Genomic DNA, 21,345 nt, shown 5'->3' with positions numbered 1-21,345 from the left:
TACAGGTAAGGAAATTGCCACTTATAGAAAGGTCACACATGTAAGTGACAGGCTGCTATTCAAACACAAGGCTGCCTGACTTCAGAGTACTACATTTAACTGTGACTACAGAGCAGACAAGAGAGGAGAGTATGTTCACAGTAAGTGATTTCACAAAAACAGTCTAGAACTATATTGCTATACATTTAGGGTTAATTACTCCCAGCCTTGATACAGTGATGGGATTGGAATGTCTAAATCAGTTATGAGGTCCATAAAATAATTAGGTAGTTTTACTACAGCAATTATGGTAATATGTAATAGCACTCTCACTGGCAAGCCAAATACTGTGCTACATTGTGACACATTGACCTCTTAAAGCCTCAAAACCTCCCTGTGAGGGCATAACTCTGATTATATGTCATAGATTCTAGAACACACTTTGTCACATTTTAACAAATTTGAAATTAGATGAATCTTATAATTGCAATTAGCAGTTTTTCTTTTTAGTTAAAAAATAAAAGAAGGGTGAGGGAAAGGAAGCAAAGAAAAAGTGTAATGAATAGGAAATATTAAGAGGGTAAATATTAATACTAGCAATCTACTTTAATATCAATTAAAAGATTGTCAGAATAGTTAAATAATAAACAGGCAAATAAACAAAAAAAACCTACCACAAGACCCATATATCTAACATATAAATAACTGTATGTTATTTATAAGAAACCTACCTTAAATATAAAGGCTCATATAAGTTAAAAAAGAGATAGAGAAAGAAATACCATATAATACTAATCAAAAGAAAGTTGGATAACCAGGCAGAAACTGCCTTTTCTAAAAGAAAGCTGGAATGAATATATTAATTTCAGACAAAGCAGATTTAAGATGGAGCTGGAGGATATTGTAAGTGAAATAAGCCAGATGCAGAAACACAAGTACTGCATGTTCTTGCTTATATGTGGAAGTTAGAAAGAAAGGAAAAAAGTTGACTCGAAGTAGAATAGTGATTAGTAGAGCTTGGGAAAAGAGTGGCAGAAGAGTGGATAAAGGAAGGTTGGGTTTGATCACCATTCTGTATGCATATATTAAAATATCACACTGAAACCCATTAATATGTACAACTAATACATGTTTAAAAAAGAACAAAGGAAATTGTCAGACATAAAGAGGGACATTATATAATAATAAAGAGGTAAATTCTTCAAAATGGCCTAAAAATCTGAAGCAGGTATGGATCTAACAACAGAGAGTCAAAACTAATAAAAGCAGAAACTAATAGAACTCAAACCCACAGTGGAGCACCTTGTTTAGAGGAAGGGATATGATGAGCACTAATATCCATAATAATATCCGTGATGTGGACCCACGTCCACTTCAATAAGTAATAAGGAAGACAGATAATGATAAGTGATGGTGAGGATTTTGAGATATTGGAACCCTCATTTGTTGTTGGTGGGCATCAAAAATGGAGCAGCTATTTTGGAAAACAGTCTGGTAATTCCTCAGTTAAACATGAAGTTACCATTTGACCTAGAAATTCCACTTGTAAGCATATATCCCAAAGAAATAAAACATATTTTTATTAAAACAATGTTGTAGGCTAAGATTTATAGCAGAAACAACCCAAGTTCCTATCAAATGATGAATTAATAAACAAAATATGTAATAGTCAGACAAGTTATTTAATTAAAAAAAGGGACAAAGTACTGATACTTGCTACAAGATGGACAGAATTTGAAAACATTATGTTAACTAAAAAAATCCAGTATCAAAGATCATATGTTATATGATTCTATTATATCAGATGGCCAGAACAGAAAAATTTGTAGAGGAAGAAAGTAGATAGGTAGTTGTCAAAGAAATGCAAGGGCTAGGGGATGATAGATGAAAAGAATGGAATTCCTTTTTGATATAATAAAAATGTCCTCAAGTTGACTGTGGTAATGGCTGCACAACTGTTTATACACAATAAGAACCATTGATATATGCTCTTTAAATGGATAATTGTATGGCATGTGAATTATATCTCAATAAACTTCTTACACAAAGATGACTGAACTGAAAGGAGAAATGGAAAAATCCCCTTGTCCACTGATACACAGAAAATTAATATGGGCATAGACAACTGGAATAGCTGGACCAATTGACTTGATCTAATTGACATTTATAAAACACCCTGTCCAACAACATCTGAGTATATATTTTTCTCCAGCTTTCATGGAACATTCATCAAGATGTATCACATCAAGGCAACAAAAGAAAAGAACAGCTTATTTTTAAAAGAATTAAAATTGACAAATAATTTGCTCAGACTGTAATAAAATTAAATTAGACATTAATGTGATAAATAGCTGAAAATTCCCAAACAATATACTTCTAAATTATACATGTGTCAAAGAAAGAGTCTCAAGAGAAATTTAAAAATATTTTGAACTAAATGAAAGTGAAAAGACTACTTATCAAAATTAGTGGGATACAGTGAAAACAGTGTTTATACTGTTTATTCAATTTATAGCATTGAATTCCTTATAAAGTAAGGAAAACTTAAAAATCAATAAACTAAGCCTTAAAAAACTGAAGGAAGAAGAGCAGTTTAAACCTAAACCAAGCATATATAAAAACAGGGTATACAAGTTATGGAAACAGCCAAGATGCCCCACCACTGACAAATGGATTAAGAAAATGTGATATTTGTACACAATGGGATTTTATGCAGCCATGAAGAAGAACGAAATGTTATCATTCGCTGGTAAATGGATGGAATTGGAGAACATCATTCTGAGTGAGGTTAGCCTGGCCCAAAAGACCAAAAATCTATGTTCTCCCTCATATGTGGACATTAGATCAAGGGCAAACACAACAAGGGGATTGGACTTTCAACACATGATAAAGGGAGAGCACACAAGGGAGGTATGAGGATGGGTAAGACACCCAAAAAACTAGATAGCATTTGTTGCCCTCAATGCAGAGAAACTAATGCAGATACTTTAAAGCAACTGAGGCCAATAGAAAAAGGGGACCAGGAAGTAGAGAAAAGGTTAGATCAAGAAGAATTAACCTAGAAGGTAACACACACGCACAGGAAATTAATGTGAGTCAACTCCCTGTATAGCTATCCTTATCTCAACTAGCAAAAACCCTTGGTCCTTCTCCTATTATTGCTCAAACTCTCTCTTCAACAAAATTAGAGATAAGGGCAAAATAGTTTCTGCCTGGTAGTGAGGGGTAAGAGGGGTAAAGGGGGAGGAAAGGGAGGGGGCGGAGGGAAGGGGGGAGAAATGACCCAAACATTGTATGCACATATGAATAAAATAAAAATTAAAAAAATAATTAAAAATTAAAAAAATAATAAAAACAGGGCATAAAACAGTGAATTTTAAAACAGGAAAACAATAGAGAAAATCAATAAAACCAAAAGCTGATTCTTGGGAAAGATTAATGATATTTATAAGCCTCTACCTGGGCTAATCAAAGCAAAAAGGAGAGAAGGCATCACTACCAATCAAATGAACATTAAAAGTATAATAAAGGAATACTATGAAGAGCTCTGCTTACAAATTTGATAACTAAATGAAATAGACCAATTCCTTGAAAGACATGAACTACCAAGACTTACACAGAAAGGTACATAATTTGAATAGACCTCTATTTATTTTATTATTGTTGTTAGTGACTTTTTTTCTTATTGTTTTTACATTTACTCATTGTTTGGGCCACTTCTCCTTTCCCACCTTTAGGCAGAACCTGTTCCACCTTCTTGTTCTCTAATTTTGTTGAAAAGAAAACATAAGAGATAATAAGAAAGATAAAGTGTTTTTGCTAGTTTGAGATAAAAATAGTTATACAGAGAGATTCCTAGTGTTGCTTCCATGTATTTGTGTATTGCAACCCACACTGGTTCATCACTACCAGACCTCTTCCCTTCTTCCTAGTTCCCTTCCCATAGTGGCCTTTGCTAGTTTAAGATTGCTATTTTCGCTCTTCTATAGTGAGCACATCAACTACATTCAAGTTTTAGGTTGCCTTCTATTTCCCCATTCCTCCCATTTGCATTCTCCCCTTAGTGTGTAACCCATGTCCAATAATATTACTGCATTTGTTTTGGGTCTATAATCTGCATATGAAGTTGAGCATACAATTTTTGGCCTTCTGAGTCTGGCTAACCACTTAGGATGATGTTCTCCATCCATTACTTGCGAATGACAAAATTTCATTCTTCTTTGTAGCTGAATAAAATTCCATTGTTTATAAATACCATATTTTCTTAATCCATTCATTGGTAATGGGGCATCTTGGCTGTTTCCATAGCTTGGCTATTTTGAATAGTGCTGCAGTAAACATGGGTGTGCAAGTGCCTTTGTAATAACCCAAGTCACATTCCTTCAGGTACATCCCTAGGAGTAATATTGCCGTATCATATGGCAGATCTATGTTTAGTTTTCTTAAGAGGCCTCTATATTGTTTTCCAAAGTGGTTGTACTAGCTTAATTTCCACCAGCAGTGTATGAGGGTTCCTTTTTCCCCCTCATCCTTGCCAACATTTGTGGTTGGTGGTGTTCTTGATGCTAGCTATTCTAATAGGAGTGAGGTGGAATCTCAGTGTGGTTTTAATTTGCATTTCCTTTATGGCCAGGAATTGTGAGCATTTTTTCATGTGTTTTTAGCCATTTGGACTTCCTCCTTTGAAAAGTTCTGTTTAGTTAAGTTGCCCACTTCTTTGTTGGTTCATTGACTTTTGGGGGGGTTAGTTTTTTGCGTTCCCTGCATATTCTGGTTATCAGTCCTTTGTCTAATGTATAGCTAATAAATATTTTCCCCTACTCTGTGGGTGGGTCTCTTCAATTTAGAGACCATTTCTTTTTATAAATGGAATCAATAAGTAATTACCTTCCAAAAAAAGAAAGTATAAGACCTAGACATTTTCGCTGGTAGATTCTACCAGGCACTTAAGGGAGAAATGAAGAAATGACATCACTTCTTCACAATTTGTTCAAGAATATAACAAAAAGGGAACACTATTTTAAATCTATGAGGTTAGTATTATCCTAACCAAAAATCAGACAAACACATTAAAAAAAATAAAAATAAAATTTCAAAATTCAACAATGTATAAAAAGAAGTTAATTTCAGAACTAAGTGGGACTTATTCTAAGGTTGGCTCAACATTTGAGTAGCTATGTAATCTCTATATTAATTGCTTAAAGAGGAAAAAAATCATACGATTATATCAATTGATTAAAAAAAGCATCTGACAAAATTTAATGCACATTCAGGATAAAAATTCTCAGTAAAGTGGAAATAGAGGGGAACTTTCTGAACTCTTGAGAGAACATCCTCAAAAAACTTACAGCCTAATGTCATACTTTATGGCAATAAACTGGGATACTTTCCCACTAAGATCAAAAACAAGACAAGAATGTCCTCTCCCACTATTACTATTCAACATTGTACTAGATGTCCTAGTTTGTGTGATAAAACAAGAAAGGACATAAAAAGTATACAGACTGGGAAAGAATTAACACAACTGTTCTTTCACAGACAATTGGCTATATAGAAAATCTAAAATAACTGACTTAAAAACTCCAAAAGAGACTATGGAAAGGCAACAGGATACAAGTTTAATATACAAAGGTAAAACTGGCTTCTTATATACTAGCAATGAATAACTGAAACTGGAAATTTGAAAAAAAAATGCCATTTTGACAGCACATAAAAATTAAATTTTGGTAAGAGTGCCTGCCTAGCAAGTGTAAGGACCTGCGTTCAAGCCCCAGTACTGCCAAAAAAATTTTGTATTTTTTAATGCAAATTTAATAAAATATGTATAGGATTTTTATATGGAAAACTACAAACCTCTGATGAAAGAAATCAAGGAAGATCTAAATATGTGGAGAGATATTTCATATTCATAAGTTGGAAGACTCAATATTAAGATGTTGATTTTCCCCCAACTCAATCTATAGATTTAATACAATACCAACCCAAATCCCAGGAAGCTAGTTAACAGATATCATCAAATTTATTCTGATATCTAACTTTATATTAACAAATAAGATATTCCATAGACCTACAGGAAATATTTATAAAACTTTTATTTGATAAAGGATTTGCATTCAAAAATATTCAAAGAACTCTTAAAGAAGAAAACAACTCAATTTAAAAAATAGGCAAGTTGGGCTTAGTGTAATCCCAGCACTCAGCAGGCCTAGGTAGGAGGATCACAAGTTCAAGGTCAACATGGGGTTACACAGCAAAACCCTGCCTTGGAAATGGGGCAAGGCAAAAGACACTACACTGAAGAAGATATACCGATGGCAAATAAGATGAAAAGATGCTTAACATATTTACAATTAGGGAATTGCAAATTAAAACAACAATTACCGCTACATACCTATCGGAATGTAAAACCTCCAAACTAATAATATTACATATTGGTGAGGCTGGGAGGCAACAAGGGCTCTCATTCATTGCTGACAGGAGTTCAAAATGGTTCAGACACTTTACAAGATGCTCTGTAAAGTGTAAATGGCTAAGTATAATCTACCATATGACTCAGCAGTCACTCTCTTAGGTATGTGAATGTTTATAGCAGCCTCATCCATAGTCACCAAAACTAGATCAAACTGTGATATATTTATAAAATATATAAATATATTGATGTTACTCATCAATAACAAGAAATGAGCTGTCAACAACAACAAAGACATTAGATAAATCTTAAATGCTTATTACTAGGTACAAGAAGATAGTCTACAAAGGTTACATACTGTATAATCACAATTTTATGGTATTCTGAAAAAAGGCAAAATTATAGTAATGGTACAAAGATAAAGGCTTGCTAGGGGGTTAGGGAGGCGGGGAGGGTTGAATAGGTGAAGCGCAGAGGATTTTTAGGCAGTGGAACTATTCTATAGGACTCTGCAATAATGGATATTTGATATCCATAATTGGATATTTTGAATTTGTCAAAATCCATAGAACTTTACAGCATGAAGGGTAAGCCTCAATGTATGCAAATTTAAAGTCATTTAAGAGGTTGAGAATCCCAGGATGGTATGAAAAATGTGACAATATAGTCAATGTGAATTACAAATGTATGCAGTAATTTAATTGAAAGGCATGGTGGGAAGTGCTGACCTAAGTAATTTAGGAAATTAGTGGAGTCTATAAGACTATATAAAAAGAAGCTATACATAACTACTATACTTGTTATGAGTTGAATTATGTTCCCTTAGATGCATAAGTTGAAGTTCTAGCCCCAATTACCTCAGGATGTGACTATATTTGAAGACAGAGCTTTTAGGAGGTCAATAAATTAAAATATACCACCAGGATTGGCTGTAATTCAATCTGACTAATGTCCTTCTATGAAGAGGACATTGGGGAATAAGAGATACCAAGTATGCATGTGCACAGAAAGACAATGATATGAAGAGGCAGTAAGAAGGTGTCATCTACAAACTGAGGAGAAGGGCTTAGAGTAGATCTTTTTCTTTTGGCTTTCACAGGAAACCAGTCTTGCTATTACTTTGATCTTGGACATCCAGCCTCCAGGACTTTCATAAAATAAATTTCTGTGGTTTAAACACCCCAGTTTGTGCTACTTTTGAATGGCAGCACTAGCAAACTAATTCAGTATGCTAAGTCGATAAAGTTGTTTCCCATGTTAGTTTGGGTTAACAATTCTGATACTACTATAGATATATACTAGAAATGAACAGTTAAGCACATAGATGGTAAATGGCTGAAGCCAGTTTTTTTTTTTTTACTATTAGAGTGATGTTTACAGATAAATAAGAGGAGGTAGATAGAATGACCCAGGTGGTAACAGATTAGAATTGGAGACATTAGTATGAATTCATGTTAGTTTAACACAGACACAAATAGTTGCACATAGAATATTTATAGATAAGTTTACGTCTAGGAGTTAGTACACATATAATTCCTTGCTTTGTCATTTGAGAGGGCCTAAAAGAAATGACACTCAATAGCAATAAGCATACCCATTCTCCAGGAAAAGGAGATGGGGATTCTTGGGAAAATGGTTGACTTGGGGACCAGAACAGGAAATTTATAAGAGGAGCTGGAAGATTTTTGTAGTACTAGAAGTAGGGAGGTGCTCAAAGCAAAACAACCCCCCCAATGATGGGGGTATGTTAAAGAAACACAGGAATCAACTGAAATAGCTCCCAGTGAGCAGATCTGGAACAATTTGAAAAATTAAATAAGGTAGTTTTAGATTTTAACACAAGGGATAAAATAAACATCTATGAGTCCATACTGATGTAAATAAATGAGTAAATAAATAGTGAAGGACAAAGCAAACTTCACATGAAAAAGAATTCTAACTAACTAATGTAGCTACTGTGCCCTCACAGAGGTGCGTATGATTCTCTGCTTCTTAAGTACGGCTTTGTATAGAGCCTTCTTTCCAAGAACACAGCGTGATTTTAAAAAAGGGGAATAAGTTCTCATCAGAGAAACCTGACAAACACTACTTCAGCTGGGTGATCATGGTTGATATCAACAAGTCATGTCAATAGCAGGTACCTTCGATAAGATGTGGTGAAAATGGTACTTTAACTCTGGGGTCTTCCTCTCCAAAGCCCATAATTACAATCTAATCAAGAGAAAAACATCAGACAAATCCCAGTGGAGATATATTCAACAAAACAGCTGACTAGTATTCCTCAAATTGTTAAGATCATCAAAACAAAATCTGAGAAATTGTCACAGCCAAGAGGAACCTATGGATATACAACTACTAACTGTGATATAATGGGATATTCTGGATGAGGTCCTGGGGGCAAACAAAAAAAGGTAAAAACTTAGTAAATTTGAATAAAGTATGGACTTAGTTAATAATAGTGTATCAATATTAGTCTATTAATTATGACAAATATACCATAGTAATGTAGGATTTTGTGTTAGCCTTTTCATTGCTATGACAAATACATGAAAGAAAGAATTTTTTTATCATTTTTATATTTACTCATATGTGTATACATTGTTTGCCACCCTTCCTCCCACCCCGCCTGCTTCCAGGAGAGGGAATTTATAAGGAGAATTTATTTTGGCTCACAGTTTCAGAGATTTCAGTTCAAGTTTGGCTGGATCCATTGGTTTGGGCCTATGATGAGGAAGAATATTATGACAGTGGGAGAGTATGGCAGAGGCTTCTCACCTCATGGCAGCAGAAAACAGAGAGGGAAAGACAGGAAGGGGCCAGGGCAAGATATACCCTTTGAAGACATGCCCTACTTCCTTCAACCATGCCCTACCTTCCACAGTTCTACCACCTCCCAATAGCTTATTCAAATATTGAATCCATCAAGGAAGTAAACCATCAATTAGGTCAGAGTCCTCCTGATATAGTCATCCCTGGAAATGGCCTCATAGACACACCCAGAGGTGTGCTTTACTAATCTCCTAGGTGTCTTTCAATTTAACCAAGTTGGCAAGATTAACCCTCAGATGTTAACAACAGGAGAAGCTAGGTATAGGGTATATAACAACCCTCTGTATTATCTTTGCAACTTTTCTATACATGTAAAACTATTCTAAAATAAAATATTTTTAAATCTAAGAACACCGGTAAATCTTAAAATGAAAACCATCTTAAATTTACTGAACTACAGCATTATCCCTCCTCTGTAGATGTGGGAATCAAATCCAGAGTTGCAAAGTAACAGTGTAGGACAGTCAAGGCAGGGAACACTGTCTTCTGAAGAAGTTTCTGACTATTGGTCAGGGGAAAATGTACTCAAGTAGTATACAGATAACTATGCAACAATGGGGGAGGTGGTTTTCATCAGCACTGTTTGTTGATTTACATGGTATAAATATCCCCACAATGGCTGGCAGGGAGCTGGGAAGAGATACATACAATCTGCTTTCCCACTGGGTGCTATGGCTTGCTTGTACCAACTCACAAGAGCAGATTGCACAATTTTCAGGAATTTTTTAAGCCAGTTATTAAACATGGGTAGCTTGAAACTGGCCCCAGGGGGGATATTTATACTACAGAAATCAATGAATGCTACAAATCAGGTTTGTTTTGCCTTTTAGAGAGCTAATTTATCAGCACACATCATCAAGCCCCAGAATGCTGACTCACAGTTCTGTCTTTGTCACTAGGAGAATAGTGACCTTGAACAATTCTTTCTGAGTTTAATTTATTCATCTATAAAAGATGGAATTAGAGAAGCTAATCTCCCAAATTTTCTTTCCCCTCTGAAATTTTGTTGGACAGTAAGTCCATAGTTTACAGTTCCCACATACAGTACAACCGAAATGTTACTGTGCACATACAGTGCTTTGAATTATTCCACAACCCCTTGGGCTGCAGTCCCTGGTCTCCCCTCAAACCTCATTGCTCACTAGGCTTCACTTTTTGCTCTGAGTTCCAGTCATATAGAGACTCTTTAAACCAACAGACCTTGTACATCCTATCCTCATTCCTTGTCACACTTTTCATGTCCTCTTAGGCCATGTCCACCCGCATCCCATTAGACCTCTCCAAGACACGCCATTCCCCTACCTCCAAGCCTTCCTTGACTTTCTGCAAATAAGCTGAGGTATCTCTCCTTGCTATGTTTCCCTGGAAGTGCCCTGTATTTTCCCTATCATAACTCTTATCAGTTTTTATTGTTATTGCTTGTTTCATTGTCTGCCATCTCCACTCAAATTCAAGTACCAAGAATGCAGAGACTGTGTGTCTCTTTTCCTTACCATGGCATCTTGAAGGCCTACACCTGGCACACCAAGGCAACTTAACAACCATTGTTGATTACATGAATGAATGTCTGCTGAAACCCACTGTTATCCAAACAAAGATGTTTTCTTGATTGGTTCTCAACAACCAAGAAAGCCTCTTCAAATAAATGATTTTGCATGAGCAGATTTCCAACAAGAAAACAAATTTCAACCCTGCTTCCAAGATGGCTATGTGATTCTCAACCCCAAGTGGACCAGGACTTTCCAAATCAGATCCCTGACCCTCAGTCAGGAGTCCTTGCTCACAGGATTAGTTGAATCCCCTCAAGGGAATGCTGCTGACCACAGGGATAACTTGGCAGTGTCAGGGCCTGGAATAATAGGAATTGTGGGCTATATTCTCTAAACCCCACTCAGGGCCATCTGGGTACTCTTGCTACATGGAGTTACTCCTTATCCTCCAGAACCTCCATGAGGAACATGAGTCAGCATTTTCAAAGACCCAGTTCTGGATTCTGTTTGAGACATTCCTAGATCAGACAATCTTAGGGTCACAGAGTTAGATCATCCCACCTGGTCACTAAACTCCTGGATATGGAAACTAAGACAAAGGGAACAGAAATAATTTGCCTAAGGCCATCCGGTTAAGAGAACTTTATTACAGTTCTGGTTTGATTCCTAGCCTAGTATTTTTTCCCCCAGGAATTCATCAATCAGATATTATGAGGAATAAAAGCACATGTGGAATGTGGAAAGGAGGTTAAAAGAAAGGTAGGTCCTGTGAAAAGTCCATGAGAAAATGTGTCCTTGTGGCCAAATATTGTTAAAGAATTCCCCACCTCCCTGGTGGTATTTTCTTGATAAATTTGAAGATTGGCCAAGAAATCATAGGCCACTGGGAGAACCATACGTTTATCATAATCTATGGAAACCCCATAGGATTATCCAACCAAGAAACAGTCACAATACAGTATGAGAATGCTATAATATACTAGAGCATAAATGTAATGTTAATAGGAGGAAGCAATGACTAAGTTTTCTGGGAAAGGTGAGGGGAAATGGACTATTGCTAAATCTTAAAGGATGAGAAGGAACTCACCAAACAATCACACAAACACACACCAGGGTATTCCAGGAAAAGGTATGATATTCTTAAGCAAAGATTCAGAGTGGTGGAAGCAGTTGTAACTATTATTGTCAAAATTGAGAGAATAAGTCCACACTGTGCCTGGGAGTGTCAGAGGGCTCCAGAAGTAACTCAAAAGACAAGGTTGGTGGGAGAATCACCTAGGAAGACAGGCAGAGGATACCTGTGTACAAATCCCATGAGTCAAAGCTAGTGAGAGCCAAAGCTTGTGAATGGTGTTACATGAGAAGTGGAAGAGTCTAGACATTACCTTGAGATAACACCAAGTTGTTAAAGGTTTCTAAGCAATTAAAGTGCCCTGAGTTCTTGCTTTATGAGTTAACTGGCAGGAATGTTGGGAGACGAGACCCAGAAGCAAGGAGAGAAAAGGAGGCAGCAAACACAGGCATTAATTCTTCTGTCTGTTAGCATATGACCAAAGAAACAAGCAAAGCTGACTAAGTGTGACCCCTACTGCCTCTGCTCACTTAGGTCCCCCTGCCACTCCCCTCTCCTGTCCCACCTGTGGCCCGAGTCATCTTGAAACAAATAGCCAACTGGGAGGGTCCACAGAGCCAGCCAGAGACGTTCACACAGGACTCTGCTTACTGCTGTAAAGCCACCCGATTGTTTGCTAAAACAATTCCCATTTTTAGTAGCTCAATCATTAGCCAACAGCATTGAAGAAACAAAATCTTATGACTCAACCTTGGAGAATTCAGTCCTTACTATTGAATACATTGCAGTAACACTTGTTCCAAGATTTCTACTTTCTACAGAACATTACATACTCATAAAATAGAAGTAATATGCAGATATCAAATTGCCCTTCACAGGACAGGTAGGAGCCTGAAAGCAGCCTTTGTTTGAAGACTCTGACCAGAAAAGGTGTTTTCATCAGTTTGCCAACTGGCAGGACGTATCCATGGTGAAATGTCTGAGATGGACAAAGCTGAATTTTACCAACAACTTACTCAGCTGCTAACATTTAGTGAGCCCCTACTCTATACCTGAGTAACTGCTTCACATGTATTAACTCATTCGATTCTCACAATACCTTTGATTCTCATAATCACAAGATTCTCACAAATCTTGCAATATTCCATTTTGCAGATGAAAAAACTGAGGTTTAGAGAAGTTCCTTGCCTAAGGTCATATATTTAATGAGCAGAAGAGGCAAAGTTTGAGCCCAGGGCTTCTGGAATTGTGCCCTTAATCCCTAAACTGGGTTCTCGGTTTTATGCCAGGTACCAGCAGACAAAAAGTAGATCACAGAGTTCTTGATCTTGTTTTCTTTGAATGAACATTAATAGCTGAAACACTCCAATTTAATAAGGAATTTCTCTCTGGTTCCAAACTTCCGATTTGCTCTGAACTCACAGAGTCAATGGAAATTCTACTTCTGATCTGGTCAGCAAAATCATGGCTTCCTCAGAGGAGTGTAAACTTGGCATTCATCCCAACCAGCTCTGTTTCTGCTCTCTTTTCCCCTCTCTTTTATGTCACAATGACTTTGTCCCACACTGTGATCAGCAGGTAACACTGCCTGAAATCAGTTTGGGGGCAAAGATGGTCTCACTCTCAAGTAAATCTGAACCTACAAAAACCTGGCTCTTCCTGAAGACCCCAGGCTAATAATTAGCATGCCATTATTAGGGGGATACACCCCTTCAATTACATAGCATGATAGAAGGACAGAAGGCTCTCATGACTAAAATGCACATTGCCAGAGTAAGTTTCTTTGCTGAAGCAAGTCACATAGGGACAAGGTAGTATGTGTGTATGTGTGTTTGTAGCTCATGAAAGTGGTGGGGAGCAATGAAGCCCAACAAGGAGGTTGAGGAGGTCAAGTCAGACTCTACAACTTTCCAACATAAGCAGATATGTTGGGCTATTCTAGCTTGTTGCTTACTGTCATGCACATATGGCAGTCAGTCCTCCATACCCACAGGTTCCACATCTATGGGTTCAACCAACCTCAAATGGAAAATACTTTAAAAGTTTCATCTGTACCAAAACTGTACAGGCTTTATTTTTTTGGCATATTTCCTAAACAATGCAGTATAACAAATATCTCCATAGCACTTACATTGCTATAGGTAGTATAAGTAATCCAGAGATGACTTAAGTATACGAGAGGATATGTGTAGGTCATTTGCAAATATACACCATCTTATAGAAAGGACTTGCACATTCATGGATGTTAGTATCTGCGAAGGTCTTGGAATGAAGTCTTTGTGGGTACTGAGGGATGATTCTACTTACTTATCCTGTCCTGGAGTCCCAAAGTGCCAGCAGGAATAGAATATCACCAAGAAAGACTCCATTCCCTGAAATATTCCCTGGTGCCAAGATCAGGATCCTGCACTAGATGTGCTTTTAACTTGCACTAAGGACACAGACTCATGTGTGCACCCACTGTCCTTTCAAACAGGAGCTTACGATCCTGCCTTCACTATAGGCAGGTCTGTACCTCTTCAGACACTGGCTGAGCCCCAGAACAACCTCCACAGGCATTTCCATGTCCACTAGCTTATTTAAATTCTTACAACTTATACCAACTCCACAGGTCTTACCATCTTATTTTTTTTATGCCATTTTACAAATGAGGAAACTGTGGTTCAGACAGATGAGGTCACATAGTGAGTGATTTAAACTCAGGCTATCTGAATTAACAAAAAGCCTTAGACAATAGACATTTATTTTCTCATAGTTGTGACAGAAGCTGAAGACCAAGGTGCTGATAGACTGGCTTGTTCTGAGGCCTTTCTCCTTGGCTTGCAGATTGCCATCTACAGCAAGTGTCTTTACATGTACTTTTCTGTGTCCTAATGTTCTCTTCTTATAAGGAAACCTATCAGGTTGAATTGAGACTATCCTAATGGCTCATTTCACTGCAGTTACCTCTTTAATAACCCTTTCTCCAAATGGAGTTATATTTTGAGGTACTGGGGTTTAGAGCTTCAACATACGAATTTGGATAAGTACGATATAATTTAGTTCATATACTCTCTCTGACTCCAAAACCTGATACTCTCTGTCCATCTAACCAATATTTATGGAGCCTACAAAATACTAAGGATTATACTTAGAACTTCTATAGATGTTTGCTCATGTAGTTTTCAAAACAGTCTAATGAAGTTTATGTTAAATTCTCATGGTATAGTGAAGAAACTACATTTCAAACAGTCTGATTATTCTGCCCAAGAAGACACAACAAAGATGATGCCTACCCAGCATTCAACCCCAATTCTCTGACCCCAAACCCAGTTCTGTCTCCAAAATACAACTTTGCTTCCCATGCGAAACTGGGATTGACAGCAATAGGGACAAGGTGACTCAACAATGGTAGTGAAGGTGGTGGGATCTGGTTAAAGTCTCCTGCTTGGGAAGATCAGAGATCCTGTGAATAATAACAATAGCTACCTCATGGGGTTGGTGTTGTTACTGCTATGGTTATTGTTATTATTATTATTATTGACTTCTGGATAAAGAAGTCAATAATTTTTCTCTCCTTCACAAAATTATATACAAGTGAAAAAACAACAGCAACACAGTTTTGGAAGTTGGAAAGCAAATAGCGATTACTGTAATAGACTCAAGAAAGCTGATCCTAAGCTAGCAGTGAAGAAAGTCAAGAAAACATACATCTACACTGCAGTATTTCACCCCTTTTTCCAAAGCTCAAGAATAAGCAGTAAGTTGCCACTGAAGATGAGGGTGATGTGAAGAGAGAAATCAGAGTTTGGGTTGAAAAGCAGTTATAAAATCACATTCCCATGTTTACTCTGGACCATCCCTTCCCTATATCCAGAGGGTTCTTTTCTAGAGAAGAGAAACAGAGGGTGGACAGACTTGGGGGTAGGTGCCAGAGTACAGTACTGGTAGTAGAACCAAACAAAGATGTGATTTCCAGAAGCTGGTCCTCCAGTCGTCTCAGGGATGAGTCATCTTAGAGTAAACTAAGCACTCCATCAGGGAAGGTTTAAAAATATCAACAGAATTTCCTCAAATAAGCAGCCAGCCAGATGAATCTACAATGAACCCCAATTCTGAAATTACTGGTAATTTCAGAAAGAGAACACAGGAGAAGGAATCATTAAAGAACAAACACACTTTCTAGAGCTGAAGGTCTTGATTTTCCAAATTGAAAAGATCAATCCAGGTTTTAGTACAATGAATAAAAATAAACCTACTCCAAGTGATTAGTTAATTTCAGCATAATGGAGACAGAAAGTTTTAACACATTTCTGAAAAAAAGAAATAGACTCATACAAAATCAAAACAACTAGACTTCTTAATAGTAGTACTGGGAGTTAGGAAATAGTAGAAAAATATCTTTGAATTTTGAGAGAAAATGGTTCTTAATCTAGAATTTTATGCCTAGCCAAAACTTCAAAAGTAAAACAGATGGTTCCAGATGTAAAGAAAAGGTCTCAACAATTCACTTCCCATATTTTTTCTCAGAAAATGACAGCAGATGCATCCCCAAATCAGGGGAGTCTATCAAAAAAAGGAAGACATGAGATAGTTGGAAAGAGGAGTTTTAACAACTTTGTGTCAGGTAACAGAGAAAGGGGATCCCAGGAGGCAGCTCTGCAGCAGGTGTAGAGGGCAGTGATTCAGACTGGAGCTGTGTAGAAGGCTCTGGGAGAATTCATACAAGAATATGAAATTGGTAGAACACCAAAGACATCTAACTATCCTAAGGGATGATAAGGACAATTTGTAGAGTCTGTGGTTGAATGAATAACAAATACATAGAAAACAAAGTGTTAATTATTAACTCCACGGAAAATAAACCAAAATAATGGATAGTAAGGGAAAGCAATTCTAGCATACTACATTACTCAGTTCCAAAGGGCATTTTATAGTCATAATAATGTATACAGTGTATAATCATTTAGCCAAAATTACAGGAAATTATATTGAGAGGATATGGGGTTGGGAAGCATGTGTATAAGTGACGGGGTGGTGGGGGTGGGTAGTGGGCAGCAGGTGGCTAAATCTTCATCTTCCATAATGGAAAGCCACTAGATAATGCCTAAATACAAAAAAAGTAATGATCAAATAATGCCACTTAGGAATACAGAGGTCCATTCTAAAAGCTAAAGGAGTTAAAAGTGGCTGCTTCTTTGGAAGGGAAGTGGGAGAAGGGAGGATATAAAATGGCCCTGTATTCCCCTAACACCTTGCAGAACTATTTGACTCTTTATCTATATTTATATCTTTTATTAAAATAACATTTAAATTTTATACTATCTCACTGTGTAAACTTGGGCACGTTACTGCCCAATTTTGGTTTCCAAGTTTCATATCTATAAAAACAAGGAGTTATATAGTCTCTGAGGCCCTTGATTTAGCATTCATTCGTGATTCCTGCCATGGTAGCTGATATCATCTCTTTAGAAACTCAGCCCTTAGATTCTTAGGAGTTTTATGTCAAAATATTATATTCTACAATGGGTGAGGAAAACTGAAAGCTGAGAACAAGGCTCTGTGGGGAAAATGATGCTCAACTCTCCCAGTGATTTTCTATGGGCTAGGTCCTATTAGATTGGGAAGGCAAAGGCAATGGATCACTCCATCACTCCTTCCTCCCCTGCTTTATATTGACTTTAGACAAACTGATAAAGTATTGAAAGGAGATGAGGCTCTACAAATATTAAACCTTCCAGTTATTAATGCAGGTTTAACTAGAGACTTTCAAGTCAGGCCATCCCCAATTGTGCTATTGGCCGGAGATGATTCCAGGGACCAAGGTGCATGCATCAGCCTTCGACTAGCAGCAAGGCCAGACTAAGGTTTATACCACAACTTGGTATTCGTCTTCCAGGGAGGCCTGGTGTGGAGAGCAAAGCTAATATTTTAGGCATCTAGGGAACACTAACTCTGGAAGTGATGTTGTTGGTTCATTAAGGATCAAAAGTCTTGGAGAACATAAGAGGCAAGAGAGCTTTACAACTTACAACTTCCTTCTCTGGTAGACAAAGACCAAATTTTAGTATTTGAAATATCAAATGCTAATCACTCATGACATTTTACATAAATAAAATGGCTGTCATTCTTCACTTCCTTTCACATCCTCTACCACAGGCAGATATCCTTCCAGCAACCACGCTCGACTACTGCGCAAAGGAGCGGAGGCAGGTGTTATCTGAACTTCTCAAATGGAAACTAGTCACAAAAAGGTTTCATACTTGCTTGAGATTTCTCAAAGGATTCTCTGGAAGCTGTTAAACTGTTTGACTCTGAAACTGACCTCATACCTTTCTTTACTGTTTAAATTTTTATTTGTCCTATGACTCTATTATTTGTACTTTAAAAGTTCAATTTTATCAGAAAGAAAGCAAAAGGGTAAGAAGAAATTTATTCTTCTAATGTGACTTCAGAATCCTTTTTGGAGCCTGGGCTGAATAAAAGATATCCAATTTTAAAAAATATATCTTAATAAAAATAAATTCAAAGTATAATAAAGTTAGCTTAATATTTATCAACGATTTACTGCATGGGAGGCACTAATCAAAGACATTTAGACTTATTAACTCACCAAATCCCTACAGCTTCAAGAGATAGGTACAACTATCAGTCTCATTTTACAGATGATGACCCTGAGACATAAATATTAGGATCCTTGCCAGAGCCATGGACTCTGTGATGAAAGAGAGGGAGTACTAAATATTAGACCTTCAGTTATTACATCAGGGCATCCCCATCTGTGCCAGTGACAATGAAGATGAGTACAGGGATTAAGACATATACACCCCTCTTCCACTAGCAGGAAGGCCAGACTAATGTCTATATCACATCCTTCCACCATTCTTTTTGTCCCTGGGCCATATGATGCCTTCCATCGTATCATGATGCAGCATAAATGTACTCATCAGTTTCCAATACCTTGATCTTGGACTTGTCAGCCTCCAAACTATAAGCCAATAAATTTATGCACATTATAAATTATCCAGTCTCAGGTATTCTATTATAACAGCACAAAACAGACTAAGACACACAAAATGACATCCTCTTGGGGCTGCAGCTGCCCACAAAACTAGAGTGGTACTGGATGCTGTCCCCAGTCACTGCCTGTATTTTTCACTTTTATGCTATACCCAAACCACAGAGCGGTGTACAGCAGCCCTAGGGCCAGGGCAACAGGAAGTCCAAAGCCACAACATAAGGGCCGAAGGATGCTAAGAAGGGGACATGTAGCAATCTGTCTCTGCTTAAAAGAATACTGGGAAGCAATGAAGATTGAGGAGGACAGATTGGAGGGTGGAAATTGAGCCAAGAGGCAATGAGCGAGTCAGCTAGAAAATGCTATGAACTAGCCATGGCAGGTGGGCAGAAGATCTTGAAGGTCAAGCTTCAACATGGAGAGCTCTTGTTTAGGGTTCTAGAGAAAATTAGGGGCTGGGTATATAGATATGGGTATCATTTTAAGTCATGGAATAGGTAAAATTGCTCAGAGAGCATATTTAGTGTAAGAATAAAGAAGGGCAAAGGCCCTGGGGGCAAGCTAGCATTTAGAGAACGGGGGCAGTGAGGAAAAAAGCCAGCCCAGGTGAGATAGATATGGAAGAGAAATGGTCAGGGAGCTAGGAAGGAGAAAGAAATGGAGAGAGAAAATGGCTCATAAAAGTCAATGGAGCAAAAATGGTCACAGGTGTGGTGAGAGGAAGCAGGAATATAAAAGAAAGGTTAAATTTGGGAGTACCCAGAATGTCAGACTAAGGAGTTTGGAGCTGGACTTGGAAAGGCAAGGTATCAATTGTCATGGTATACTGCAGGAGTTGGTCAGTCATTACATTTCCTGTATTTGTTATTTACCAAATATGCCCTTTGCCCTGTTATTACAGATGTCTCAGTGTCCTGCAAGTAAAATGTGAATGACTGCACCCACTCTAACAGACTGATGTGGGGAAGACATGAAGGGGTGACAATGTTTCTTCTTGTCATTAGCACCTGACCAGCCACTGCTTTGTAATACGGAGCAAGTTTCGAATTGCAATTTGTTCACCAATGACAGTGTGAAGGCTGGAGAGGCTCACTATAGCTGATGGGGCTGGGGGGGTCAAAGGCTGCTGACTGGACACAGGAGGTGCACAGAAGTGCATAAGCACAGAAAAGCTGAACACTGGCCAGAGAGTGTGAGGACAGCTATGAACTGCAGTGGGTTCAAAACAAGGTACTGTGGGAAGTGAGGAGAGAGAGGTGTATTGGCCTACAGGTGGCTCCCAATGAGCCACAACCTGGTCTGATCCCAGATACCAGCCCCCACCCTTGGGAAGGCAGAATCTGTGATTCACCTCTGACTAAGAGAAAATAGCAAAGGCCACGAGATGTCACTACTAAGATTATGTTATGTGATAGGGCAAAGACACAGATTTTGTTTCTTGGGACAGGGTTTCACTATGTAGCCAGGATAGTCTTGGTCCCATGGGCGCATATGATACTCTCACCTCAGCCTCCTGAGTAGCTGGGATTATAGGCATGTACTTCCATGCCCAGTGGGGGCACAGAGATCTTGCTGATACAATTAAGGCTCTGAATCACTTGACTTTAAGTTACTTAAAAGGGACACTATCTTAGTGGCACTGATTAGAGCCCTTGAAAAGAAGGGTAGGTCCTCTCTAAGGTTAGAGAAAAAGAAGCAAAGGCCTTCTCTCCTGCTGGTCTTGAGCAAGCCTCATGAGTTCTAAGGCTGTAAGGACCAGAATTCTGCCACCAGCACAACAGCTTTGAAGAGGAGTCCAAACTTCATATGGGAAGGCAGCCTGGCTGTCACCTCCACTGCACTCCTGATCCACAGAAGCTAGGAGATGACAGTGGGGGTGTTTTAAGGCTCTAAGGCATAGTAAAGAGTTACAAAGCAGTAGGAAGCACAGGCTTAGACTTGTGTGGGGTAGGGGACAGCACAGTAGGTGAAAAATTATAGGTTTTGTCACATGAGCCTTAGTGAACCCCTGACTTTTCCCCCTTGCTTTAGGTAGCTAAGAGTGGCAGAAGAAAATGAAGTTGAGGGGGGTTGAACAGAACCCTTCAAAGCCCATCTAGTCAAGCCATTGTTTCCAAGAACAGAGGCAAGTCAGAAAAGTTTAGGTGAGTGACTAGGTTCTGGGTTAAAAATCAAGCTGGCTGCCCTTTTACCCAAATTAAAAAAAAAAAAAAAAGGCAGAGACCAAGTAAAGAAATTGACAGTCACTGAAAAAAACCTTAAGAACTTTGGTGTCCTTGTTGCTAATTATAAATATTTACTCCTCCAAGAATTCCTGACCTCACACAAGAGCCTGCGTAAATAGTCCTGCTCTCTTACTGGAAAATTAGCGTGTGTGTGTGTGTGTGTGTGTGTGTGTGTGTGTGTGTGTGTCTGTGTGTGTGTCTGTGTCTGTGTGTGTGTCTGTGTGTGTATGAGTGTATGTGTGCATGAGTGTGTGTGTGTGTGTGTTTCTTGGAGGGGACTGGGAAGAATACAGGACTAGACAATCTGAAAAAAGTCACTTCCTGTTGGAAGTGTTCTCACTCCC

General features: G+C 38.0%; 1 protein-coding gene across 1 annotated transcript in view; it reads right to left on the bottom strand.

The window, feature by feature from the left end:
- Window positions 1-21,345, bottom strand: part of Prkce (protein kinase C epsilon) — a 491,234-nt gene that overhangs the window by 77,293 nt on the left and 392,596 nt on the right. The window lies entirely within an intron of this gene.

This window comes from Castor canadensis, chromosome 12 (assembly GCF_047511655.1).
Source record: "Castor canadensis chromosome 12, mCasCan1.hap1v2, whole genome shotgun sequence".
In the NCBI taxonomy this organism is placed as follows: Eukaryota; Metazoa; Chordata; class Mammalia; order Rodentia; family Castoridae; genus Castor; species Castor canadensis.
Note: the sequence above shows the minus strand (reverse complement) of the source record. Positions and strands in the feature narration are given on the sequence as shown.